Source organism: Canis lupus, chromosome 2 (assembly GCF_011100685.1).
Source record: "Canis lupus familiaris isolate Mischka breed German Shepherd chromosome 2, alternate assembly UU_Cfam_GSD_1.0, whole genome shotgun sequence".
Taxonomy (NCBI): Eukaryota; Metazoa; Chordata; class Mammalia; order Carnivora; family Canidae; genus Canis; species Canis lupus.
Genome location: NC_049223.1, coordinates 49381547 through 49393864, shown reverse-complemented (window position 1 = coordinate 49393864; position 12318 = coordinate 49381547). Strand labels below are relative to the sequence as shown.

The 12318-nt window shown below is 39.5% G+C and overlaps 2 long non-coding RNA genes across 5 annotated transcripts in view; one reads left to right on the top strand and one right to left on the bottom strand.

The window, feature by feature from the left end:
* The first annotated feature begins 5946 nt into the window (after window positions 1-5946).
* LOC111092367 overlaps window positions 5947-12318 on the top strand; it is a 59746-nt gene continuing 53374 nt past the window's right edge. The window contains exons 1-2 of the long non-coding RNA XR_005355604.1: window positions 5947-6007; window positions 6385-6469. This is a non-coding gene — a long non-coding RNA (uncharacterized LOC111092367). The remainder of the gene's footprint in view (window positions 6008-6384; window positions 6470-12318) is intronic.
* The window catches only part of LOC106557920, a 69620-nt gene continuing 66977 nt past the window's right edge, over window positions 9676-12318 (bottom strand). For all 4 annotated transcript variants that reach the window (XR_005355608.1, XR_005355607.1, XR_005355605.1 and 1 more), the window contains one exon: window positions 9676-9936. This is a non-coding gene — a long non-coding RNA (uncharacterized LOC106557920). The remainder of the gene's footprint in view (window positions 9937-12318) is intronic.

Sequence of the window (12318 nt, the reverse complement as noted above, 5' to 3'; positions counted from 1 at the left end):
ATAAATAAATAAAATCTTTAAAAAAAAAATAAACGAAATTGGCTTGTGGAAGCAATTGTTACTCGTCAGGGAGTAAGAAAGAGGAAGAAAGAGAAGAAGAAAAAAAGGTGTTGCCTTGCCAAAATAATTCAAGCAAATATAACCATTTAAATAGCATGACAGTTTTTATTCTAGCTCACTCTAGCAACAGTGAGTCTGAATGTATCAGACTTTCCCTGCAAAAGATTCAACTTGCAATGTGTCCTAATATTTAAGTTTATGGTCTTGGGATAAACTGAGGATATGAAATTCACAAATTTACCAAAATGGCATCATATATGCTGGTGCGTATGATTTCATATAGCTCTGTGTTCCCATAAATTGCAAATTTGTGAATCTTTCATCAAAGGACAAAAGTGGCATCCGCTCTGAATATTAATAGGCTAATAGTTTCATTTGCAGACTTACTGTAAGTAAAGATGCCCATGTCAGTGATTCTTAAAAAAAAAAAATAAAAAAAGATCATGGATAGAGACTTGCTCTGAGAGTATTACCTAGAGATCGAAGTTCTAGACACAGTGCCTTCATGAAACTGGGCCATTTAATTAGCTATTTCACAGTTTTATCCTTTGAAATAATGCACCATGCAAGAGAATGAATGCCACTGTGATGCAAGAGCTAAGCCTGGCTCGTTCACTGTCTGTGCTGCTTCTGGCCAAACCACTTAATCTGCCTGAACCTCAGTTTCCTTATCTATAAAATAACAGAATCCTAGAATTGTAGGACTGGAAGGCACTCTGAATATTAAGGATAGTTTAGCCCTGCCTTCTCCAGTCAGGGTCATGAGGCGGAAATTACTTCTGTGGGGTTTATCCATATGCAGCGAGTGGCATTAGCTATGGCACAAACCCCTCCTTGGCCTTAGCTTCAGCCTTAGTCTTCCGAGGGCCTAAAAAGCCAAATGCTGACTAGAGTGTCATTTGTGTAACACAGACATCATCTTTATGTTAAAAACCAATTACATTACTGTTTTGCTATGTTACTATATCCAAAATTTAATGGAAAAAAATCCTCTGAAGTGATTTTGTGAAGCAATGAGTACATGAAAGAGAAAACAAAACAAAAGTTAATAGAGTTGCTCCCAGGAAGCATTTTATTCAGTCAGGGAATGAGGCTTCCATGTTTGGGAATGTCAGCATAAGCGCATCCAAGAATCTTTGGGTCCAGAGCATTAACAGGGCACAGGTTAGGAGACTTAAGAATGGATAACTTTGGTTGCTTATTGTCAGAGAAAAAGGAAAGATTAATGACATAATGGCAGTATCTGGTACTGACAGCGCTAGCTGAAACATGTCTGGCATCTTTACCAATCTCGAGCACTCAGAATCACAAATGTGTACTGTAATGAGCACCTAGCAGCTGAGAACTAAGCCATGATGATTTTAATACTAAACTTTTAAAGTTATTAATATAATTTGAAACCAACATTGCAGGAATATTTTTAAATACTTTTTAAGCTTTATTCTGTTACTCAAGAAGTCATTCTATGATGGTGATTTTGAGGTTTGGCCTTGACTTTGGCCAAATATTGATATGTTTATATCAGTTCAGCTGTTCAACCAGAATGTATATCTGGTGCACTGCAATGGGAAATTTAGTTAAATTTTCCATTCAATTCAGCCATTGCTTCCATTATATCCTGGATGAAAGCCATTCAGTTCTGTTAGGGCTCTTCCAATGATGAGCAATCTACTTGTGAACAAAACAAAACTGTCCTTGTCTTTTTAGTAGATAGTTCTAATGAATCAAATATTCTTTATCATCTGACATCCTCTTGTATGAGTTCTAGCAATCTTGGGGAGGAGGCTTTTGGGTTTTCTATGTAGAGTATCATGTCATCGGCGAAGAGGGAGAGTTTGACTTCTTCTTTGCCAATTTGAATGCCTTTAATGTCTTTTTGTTGTCTGATTGCTGAGGCTAGGACTTCCAGTACTATGTTGAACAGCAGTGGTGAGAGTGGACATCCCTGTCTTGTTCCTGATCTTAGGGGAAAGGCTCCCAGTGCTTCCCCATTGAGAATGATATTTGCTGTGGGCTTTTCATAGATGGCTTTTAAGATGTCGAGGAATGTTCCCTCTATCCCTACACTCTGAAGAGTTTTGATCAGGAATGGATGCTGTATTTTGTCAAATGCTTTCTCTGCATCCAATGAGAGGATCATATGGTTCTTGGTTTTTCTCTTGCTAATATGATGAATCACATTGATTGTTTTACGACTGTTGAACCAGCCTTGTGTCCCGGGGATAAATCCTACTTGGTCATGGTGAATAATTTTCTTAATGTACTTTTGGATCCGATTGGCTAGTATCTTGTTGAGAATTTTTGCATCCATGTTCATCAGGGATATTGGTCTGTAATTCTCCCTTTTGGTGAGGTCTTTGTCTGGTTTTGGAATTAAACCAAAATTTAATGATGCTGGTGATGCTGGCCTCATAGAACGAATTTGGAAGTACTCCATCTCTTTCTATCTTTCCAAACAGCTTTAGGAGAATAGGTATGGTTTCTTCTTTAAACGTTTGATAAAATTCCCCTGGGAAGCCATCTGGCCCTGGACTCTTGTGTCTTGGGAGGTTTTTGATGACTGCTTCAATTTCCTCCCTGGTTATTGGCCTGTTCAGGTTTTCTATTTCTTTCTGTTCCAGTTTTGGTAATTTGTGGCTTTCCAGGAATGCGTCCATTTCTTCTAGATTGCCTAATTTATTGGCATATAGCTGTTCATAATATGTTTTTAAAATCGTTTGTATTTCCTTGGTGTTGGTAGTGATCTCTCCTTTCTCATTCATGATTTTATTAATTTGAGTCTTCTCTCTCTTCTTTTTAATAAGGCTGGCTAATGGTTTATCTATCTTATTAATTCTTTCAAAGAACCAACACCTGGTTCTGTTAATCTGTTCCACAGTTCTTCTGGTCTCAATTTCGTTGAGTTCTGCTCGAATTTTAATTAACTCTTTTCTTCTGCTGGGTGTAGGATCTATCTGCTGTTTTTTCTCTAGCTCCTTTATGTGTAAGGTTAGCTTTTGTATTTGAGTTCTTTCCAGTTTTTGAATGGATGCTTGTATTGCGATGTATTTCCCCCTTAGGACTGCTTTTGCTGCAACCCAAAGATTTTGAATGGTTGTATCTTCATTCTCATTAGTTTCCATGAATCTCTTTAATTCTTTCTTAATTTCCTGGTTGACCCTTTCATCTTTTAGCAGGATGGTCCTTAACCTCCACGTGTTTGAGGTCCTTCCAAACTCCTTGTTGTGATTTAGTTCTAATTTCAAGGCATTATGGTCTGAGAATATGCAGGTGACGATCCCAATCTTTTGGTATCAGTTCAGACCCGATTTGTGACCCAGTATGTGGTCTATTCTGGAGAAAGTTCCATGTGCACTTGAGAAGAATGTGTATTCAGTTGAGTTTGGATATAAAGTTCTGTAGATATCTGTGAAATCCATCTGGTCCAGTGTATCATTTAAAGCTCTTGTTTCTTTGGAGATGTTGTGCTTAGAAGACCTATCAAGGGTAGAAAGAGCTAGATTGAAGTCACCAAGTATAAGTGTATTATTATCTAAGTATTTCTTACTTTGGTTATTAATTCGGGGCATATATATTGAGGATTGTTAAGTCCTCTTGTTGGATAGATCCTCTAAGTATGATATAGTGTCCCTCTTCATCTCTCACTACAGTCTTCGGGGTAAATTTTAGTTTATCAGATATAAGGATGGCTACCCCTGCTTTCTTTTGAGGACCATTTGAATGGTAAATGGTTCTCCAACCTTTTATTTTCAGGCTGTAGGTGTCCTTCTGTCTAAAATGAGTCTCTTGTAGACAGCAAATAGATGGGTCCTGTTTTTTTATCCAGTATGAAACCCTGTGCCTTTTGATGGGGTCATTAAGCCCATTCACATTCAGAGTTACTATTGACAGATATGAGTTTAGGGTCATCATGATATCTATTCAGTCCTTGTTTTTGTGGAATGTTCCACTGAACTTCTTCTTAAAGGGGAATTTTAAGAGTCCCCCTTAAAATTTCTTGCAGAGCTGGTTTGGAGGTCACATATTCCTTCAGTTCCTGCCTGTCTTGGAAGCTCTTTATCTCTCCTTCCATTTTGAATGAGAGCCTTGCTGGATAAAGTATTCTTGGTTGCATGTTCTTCTCATTTAGGACCCTGAATATATCCTGCCAGCCCTTTCTGGCCTTCCAGGTCTCTGTGGAGAGGTCTGCTGTTACCCTAATACTCCTCCCCATAAAAGTCAGGGATTTCTTGTCTCTTGCTGCTTTAAGGATCTTCTCTTTATCTTTGGAATTTGCAAGCTTCACTATTAAATGTCGAGGTGTTGAACGGTTTTTATTGATTTTAGGGGGGGGAATCTCTCTATTTCCTGGATCTGAATGCCTGTTTCCCTTCCCAGATTAAGAAAGTTTTCAGCTATGATTTGTTCAAATACATATTCTGGCCCTCTGTCCCTTTTGGCACCCTCGGGAACCCCAATTAAACGTAGGTTTTTCTTCCTCAGGCTCTCGTTAATTTCCCTTAATCTATCTTCATGGTCTTTTGTCTGTCTCTTTTTTCCTCAGTTTCCCTCTTTGCCATCAACTTGTCTTCTATGTCACTCACCCGTTCTTCCACCTCGTTAACCCTCATCGTTAGGACTTCTAGTTTGGATTGCATCTCATTCAATTGATTTTTAATTTCTGCCTGATTGGATCTAAATTCTGCAGTCATGAAGTCTCTTGAGTCCTTTATGCTTTTTTCTAGAGTCACCAGTAGCTGTATAATAGTGCTTCTGAATTGGCTTTCTGACATTGAATTGTAATCCAGATTTTGTAACTCTGTGGGAGAGAGGACTGTTTCTTTCTTTTGAGATGAGGTTTTCCTTCTAGTCATTTTGCTCAGTGCAGAGTGGCCAAAAACAAGTTGTATTGGGAAAAGGAGAAAAAGAGAGAGAGAGAAGGAAAGAAAAGAGAAAAAGAAAAAAGAAAAAAGGAAGAAAAAAAGGAAAAAAGAGAAAGAAAAGAAAGAAAGGAAAAAAGGGTGGGGGAAGCAATCAGAAATCAAAAAGAAAAAAAAAAAAAAAACCACGGGGGAGTGGGGGAGTATCTTCTGATTCTGTGTACTTTAAGTCCCTTGACTTGCCCTGGACCTTGTCCGTCTAGCTGGTCTTCTGGGGGAGGGGCCTGTTGTGCTGATTTTCAGGTGTTAGCACTTGGGGGAGCTGCTGTGCCCCCTGCCTGGTGCAGGGCTCAGTGGGGGTTGTTTACCCCGTGAGGCCGCAGGAGGAACAGCCCCAGTGGCGGGGCAGCTCTGGAGCCCTGGATTCAGCCCCCGCAGGAACTGCCTGAGCTCTCCGTCTGCAGGGCCTGGAGGCTCCGGGGCGGGGCCGCTGATCCGCTCAGCTTGGGGCAGGAGCGTCCTCGCTGTCCTGGGCCCTCCCGGCCTCTGCCTGTCCCGGGGGGAGGCCGGATCCTGGGCTCTGTCTCGGCGCCCTGTGCTCCCGGTCTGCGCTGTTGGATTCGCGCTCCCGCCCCGCAGCCCCCTCCGCGGAGCCGCCCCCGAGCCCCTCCGAGCTGCTCCGGGACCCGCCGTGCGTGCTGCAGCCCTTAGGGAGCTCGGCGCACTCTCCCGGGGCGCAGGTGTCTGTTAGTGTCCCCGGGAGCCCGAGGGCATCCCCGCCCTCCTGGGTCCTGCTCCACCTCCCTGCGAGCCCCTTTCCGCCCGGGAAGGTCGGTGCAGCTCCTGCTCCTCCGGGTCGGGGCTCTCCTGTCCTGGGGACACTCGCCCCGGCCTCAGCCCGGCTCCTCGCGGGGCCCCTCCCCCTTGGAGGCCTTTTGTTTCTTTATCCCCGCCCCCCCCCCCCCCCCCCCCCCGTCTTCCTACCTTGATAGACGCTCGAACTCTTCTCACTGTAGCATTCCAGGTGTTCTCTCTTTAAACCTCAGGCCGAATGCGTAGATTTTCAGGATGATTTGAAGGTTATCTAGGTAATTCGGTGGGGACAGGTGACTTGGGGACCCTACTCTTCCACCGTCTTGCCCCTCCCTCCCCTGACATCCTCTTAATACCATTTGCTCTACTGCCTTTAATTCTATCTGTTGCTGGAACATAGTAACAGCGTGTCTGTTTCAAAGGGTTAACCTTTAAAAACTCAAGGCAATCCATTGCTTTTTCATTTTTAGGCTAAGTGTGATCAGGCCCTTCAGCTACTTATGGCACATGCAGGCTGGACACTTCATTATCCTAGTGCTCTCCTCTAATATTTGATGCCCTTCTTAAAAATGTTGAGCCCAGAATTTAGAGCATTCATTCACTTCAGAGATTTTTTTTTTTAATTGAGAATCTCTCCTGTGTATACCTATAGCGAGAAGAAATAGCAAGCCAACCAAACAGATAAAATGTCCTTCCCCTGGGGAGCTTCCAATCTCACAAGGAACAACAACATATAAGTAAGTAAAACCTACTAGTATGTCAGAAAGTAAGATGCCCTATGGAGAAAAATAAAGCAGGGAAGGCAAACAAAACGTTCTGAGGGTGGGGGGGGGGTTACAGGTCATACACCTCCCTTGAAGTATCTTGTTTCCAAGTAGCTGCTTCCTGTTGGGACCTTGACTGATGCAGGGATAACTGAGCAGATGTGAAAGAGATAAAGGTGAGCCATGTGCCTACACGAGGGCACACATACTCCAGGAACAGCCAGTACAAAGGCCCGTTACTACACACGTAGCCTGGGCGTGCAGAGTACAGAGACCCTCTTATCTTCCTTTACCACTGCGGTATATGCCCATCAGTGTAGTCAAAGGTCGTAGCCATACTCTTTCTTAATAACTCATGTTTGTTGTAAACTCAAATTCAATCTTTTAAGACTTTAGAACAGAACACAGGGTTATACATTTATAACTATCAACTTTTATCCTTTTTTTTCATTCACTGTATATTTAATAGGCACCTACTGTGTTAAATATCATGCTACTTACTGGGAATCCAATGGTCAATACAATGAAGAATGGTTTCTTCTCCTCTGGGAGTTTTAGCCAAATGTAGGAAACAAATAGTCACAGAAATAAAAATCAAATTATTATGCTGAGTGCTATGTAAGGAAGGTACAAGGTAGTATGAGAGACTGTACCTGGAGAATTTGGCTAAGTGTGGTGCTCATGGCAGCTTCTCTGAGAAAATGATAAATAAGATAAATGTGGCGGGGGTGGGGGGCGTGGGGAGGGGCGTGGGCAATTTGGTGAAATGGGAAATTTAAAACATTCCAGAAGAAGGAAAGAGTGTGTAAAGGCTCTGGGGATGAACCATGAATTGTTATTTCAAGAAACTGGAAAGAAGCCCTTAAGGCTGATACAGAGCCAAAGAATAAAAGTGCAAGGTATAACGAGGCTATCAAAATGAAAAACAACTAGATCATGCACGGCTTCTTCACTGGCTATGGTCAAAGTTTTGTTCTTTATTTTCAAAGCAGTGAGAATCCACTGAGGAGTTCAAGCAGCTGTGTGAATGGTCAGGTAATGTGTTTTGAAAATGCCAGTCTGGCGACAGTGTGCAGAATAAATTGGAGGGAATTAAGAATAGACTCAAGAAAACCAGTTAGGGGTCTACTGTAGTATCCCTGAGTAAAGATGTTGGGATTATGGAAGAAATAGAGTGACTTTCCTCTTTGAAAGATCTTGAGGTGAAATTGTCACAAAAGAGAGAGTTGGTGCCTATGGCAGTGCACTCTATTTCTGGTTTGCATACTTGGCTCATTGGTAGTAGCATTCAAATTAAATGTAGAATCCTTTAAGAGAAACATGTTTTAGAAAGAAAGATCATGAATTTGGTTCTATGAAACCCTGAGATTTCCCATAAAGATATCAAAGAAGAGAAGTCAAGAAGACAGATGGAAGTGTGGATCTAGAGCTCAAAAGACAGGTCTCCATTTAATGAGCAAACTATATAGCTTCTCATCATCACATTGTTTTGTTCTAGGACACGTATCTCCCAAAGTTCCAAAAATTGTGATGCTATTCTAGGGGTTTTATTTCTGAGCCCTCTGAAATTTGGTAATGTGCTTTCCATGTATTTCTCCAATTTGGTGCCTATTAAACCAGACAGTGCTAAATCCTCACCAAGAGCTCAGTTTAGAAACCTTGGATCCTAAGTGGATACTGACTGTAACTTGAATTAGCACTCTCCAAGCTGTGACTGTTCTCTGGGCTATTAGCATATATTTTACATTTTTGGCCGCCCCTGTGTCTTCTTATTTTCTTCCTTCTTGGTATATGTGTCTTTCCTATTTCTGCTGTGTACTTTTGATATGGTCGACTGAAAAGTTAGAATTGGGTAGCTAAAAAAGTAGAGAAAAATGAATACATTAAGGTACTGAATGCTTTGAGTGTTTACCTGAAAAATGACTAAATGAAGAATGTTACATGGTAACCATGCATGTTGAGTGCTTTTTGGTAAATCTAGGCTCTTTCTTTTATTGATTCCTTGTGTGTCTGCTCTGGTATTTAGTATAAAGTTATCAGAACGTGGCGCCATCTCTTCCATTGTCCTACATGATATTCCCAATTCCAATCCTTCACACACACAGCCGAATTCAAAGGCATTTTATGCATCTCTACATAACCCAGAGGTCAGCTGTCCACCTTCTTCTCAGTCAGCTCTTTCCTCTATTTCCACAAGAAATCAAATCTCACCAAGCATATTGCAATCTTTGCAGTTTTGTGGATCCCAGCAGGATCACACTGCACCCCACTCCCACCCAGAATACCTCTTTCAAAATCTCACTCTGCTGTCCCTTGCCAAGTCCCTGCTTCTGGCCACACCCTCACTAGACTCATCTTTGTATACTCGCATCTTACAGGTCTCTGAGCTCAGACCTCCTGGTTTCTGTGCTCTTAGCCCTTTTGTCCTCAGGAATTTCTATCTCTGCTTCTTGATGTTTCTTCTATAGAGCAATTTAGTGTTTTTCTAGTTTCTAGCTCTAACTTTTCACACCTCACAGAGCTCACCAGCAAAGAACCCTGCAGGTTCTAGGGCCCATTCTCCTAGGGTAGTGGGAGACTGTGAATTATAATGAGTATTTTTATGTGAGATACTTACAACATGTTCTCATTCCTATTATATAGAAGGAAAATAAGGCTCTTAATGTCTCAATGCCACCCCTGGGAAGAGGATAGTATTGAGAGGAACATAAGATTGGATTTGATGCAGAGGCTATTCACTAAAATACTCACAGATTAGACTGGAGGGGAACATAAGAAATCTGGGAAATTAAAGAGGGGTGGAGGGGTTGAATTATTTGGAGAGGTTGTAAGGAATTTAGACAATTTATGCCCAGAAAATGCTTCGCTACATCACAACCTATTTTATTTGAAAAGAGTTAATGAAGGGCAATCAAGTGACTAGTAAGGCTATTAATCTCCAAGTAGAGAAACAGTGTGATAAATATGCATACTATTTTTAATCTATACTCCAGGACAATTGGTTAATGGCTGAGAAAATTAATAAGGAATCCATATCCATGAGATGTTTGAAAAATCAATCAGAAGGACTAGCTTTATCAGTGACCCACACCAAAAATTTTGATAATTAGTACACGAATGTTAGAAATGATTCTTTATTCATGTTGTCAAAATGGTGTTCCCAGTATACAGACTGGCAAAACAACAACAACAACAAAACAAGAAACAAAGAAACCCCTTCACAGTTTCTCCCATGCTTGCATGAATAGGTAATAAAAATCTTCCAATCCCAGAAGACTATGCTGTTGAGAGTAGCTTAAGCCGAAACCTCTGGACTCCACTGGGTCAGGTGCATAGACACTTCTGGAGATGTATGTTATCTGAGCTTACCAGAAAGTTGACAGAATCCTATAACTAGAATATTACTGCCTCTGCCGTGGGTGAATCTTTCTTACGAAGTGCTTTAAAGGACAGAGGACAAGGATGTCAGTGAGTTTACACAATAGGTTAGTCACCTTTTTTTCTTTCTCACTTTTTTTTTTTTGTATTCTTGTAAATTACACACAACAAACCTTACCACCTGAATGATTTTTAAGTGGACAGTTCAGTGTCAGTAAATACATTCATAATAGTGTGCTACCATCATCACCATCCATTTCCAGAACTTTCTCATTTTCCCAAACTGAACCCATTGAATAACTCCCTATTATCCCCTTTCTTGCCCAGTCCCTTGCAATCACCATTCAATTTTTTATCTCTATAATTTTGACTACTCTGAGAATCTTGTGTAAGTGGAGTAATACAGTATTTTTCTCTTTATGACTGGCTCATTTCACTTAACATAATGTCCTCAAGCTTTATCCATGTTATAGCATATATCATAATTTCCTTCCTTTATAAGGCTATTATTCCATTGTCACTTTTTTTTTTTTTTTTTTTTTTTTTGGTGGGGGGCTACTTTTTCTCAAGGATTTAGAGCTGGGGCAAATTTTGTCTGGAGACTTACGTTTATTGTAATATTCCATCTGGCAGCAAGACTTTATTATTATCTCTTTTGAATGAGATTATTGCTATTTATCAAAAGTGTCTAATAATTAAAATTTGCTTAAGTCAATTATCAGTGTTTACTATATAATCAACATCTTTAAGTGCTTATTTATTAAATCTCAGGATTATAAACCAATTCCAAGAAAAAAAACATAGTGGTATTTAGTAAATAGTTGCATTTAGTGAAGTAGGCATATTTTTAGGATTAAAAAAATGCTTATTTTTATTTTTTAGTTATTTATTTGAAAGTTGTTTACAAAAAAAAATCATTCTAAATAATTCTTTAGAGCTAGACTTTTGATTTCTAAATGGATTCAGAGTTTGGATTCAGTCTTTTAGAAATAGGACTGGCAGAGATTTTTTAGTTTCAAGTTAATTTTTTGCAGGTGTTCTCATTGCTTAAGGCAGAGGGCAGTAAGGAGAAATTCCCTTATAAATACCGTGCCTGTCCTTAGGACAGAAACTTTTCATTTCTGCATTTTTATTTGCAATTGAGAAAGAGCCCAAGGAGGAATTAAGGTGAACAAAAACAGGGAATTTGAAGAAATCAAACAGAAAATGTTGCAAACGCAACAAGAATTAAAGACAAAAGAAATTATCAGGTTCAGACTAATGAAATAAATTATATTCAATTGTTTTCTAGTATTGGACAAAATAAATGCTTTTCTGTGCTGGGAGATAAAAGAACATACATTGAGTGTATTCCTTAAATATTACTATCTGCTAGGTCCTTTCAAAAAACGGTAGGGCAGGCTTGAGGTGTGTAAGGATACAAACGACAAGAAGAGTCAAGTGTGTATGAATAATATGCATGCAAATATACTGTATTTATAGGTAGCCAAAGCTTGTAATTTTAAATGCTAGCACTAGAACTATTTTTCCTTGGGTCTCAACCACCCTTCTGAAACTACAACCGTCACCTCTTCTCAAATCCATATTACCTATTAAAAATAGGTAATTATTTACCTTGAGGTCAAATATCACACTAGAAATGTTAAGATCCTGAAGAGCTCAATTTGTCAGTCAAATTAGCCATATTTTAGGAATATAATGTTTTTTCTTTATCTTCCCTTTTTCACTCCCAAAGTAGCAAACTAACACCCGAAAGCCATTTGTAAAGGACCAGTCAATAGCCTTTCATTATTAAAAAAAAAAAAAAAAAAAAAAAAGTCTAACACAGAATAAAACCTGTTTTAAAAGTTCTTTAAAAAAGCTTCCTTGGAGCATTTGATTTTGGCTCAGGTCAATGATCTCAAGGTGGTGAGATCAAGTCCTGTGTTGGGTTCTGTGTTAGGGTTAAGCCTACCTTAAAAATAAATTAATAAAAACCAAAGCTTCCTTGTCTTATAACAGTACTTACATTTTAACATTCTAGAACACCACTGATGAGAAAACAGGAAATACAATAAAACTTACAGGCATTCTTAAAATACCTGAGCCCATAAACTTTAATTCTTACTTTAGGTATTAATGAAGATGAAAGCAAAAAACATTAACATTTGTGCTTTTTATAAAAACAAGGCACTTTAGAGCCCTGATTATACTTTAATTTTTATCCTTTCCACTAATCCCATTAGTACAACACCCCTCCTTCTACATAAATCCTTCTGATTGTTTTAAAGGTACAACAGCAACATTTAAATACAAAAAACTGAGGATCTTGTGTAGGACTAAACATATCTGTGAACTTATGCAATAGGTAGCTTTTCAGTTATCTTGCTGCTTTAATACCTCAGTTATGTACAATGCATCATACACATTTTTTCATGAAAAAGTTTTGGTGCTTACAACTTTGG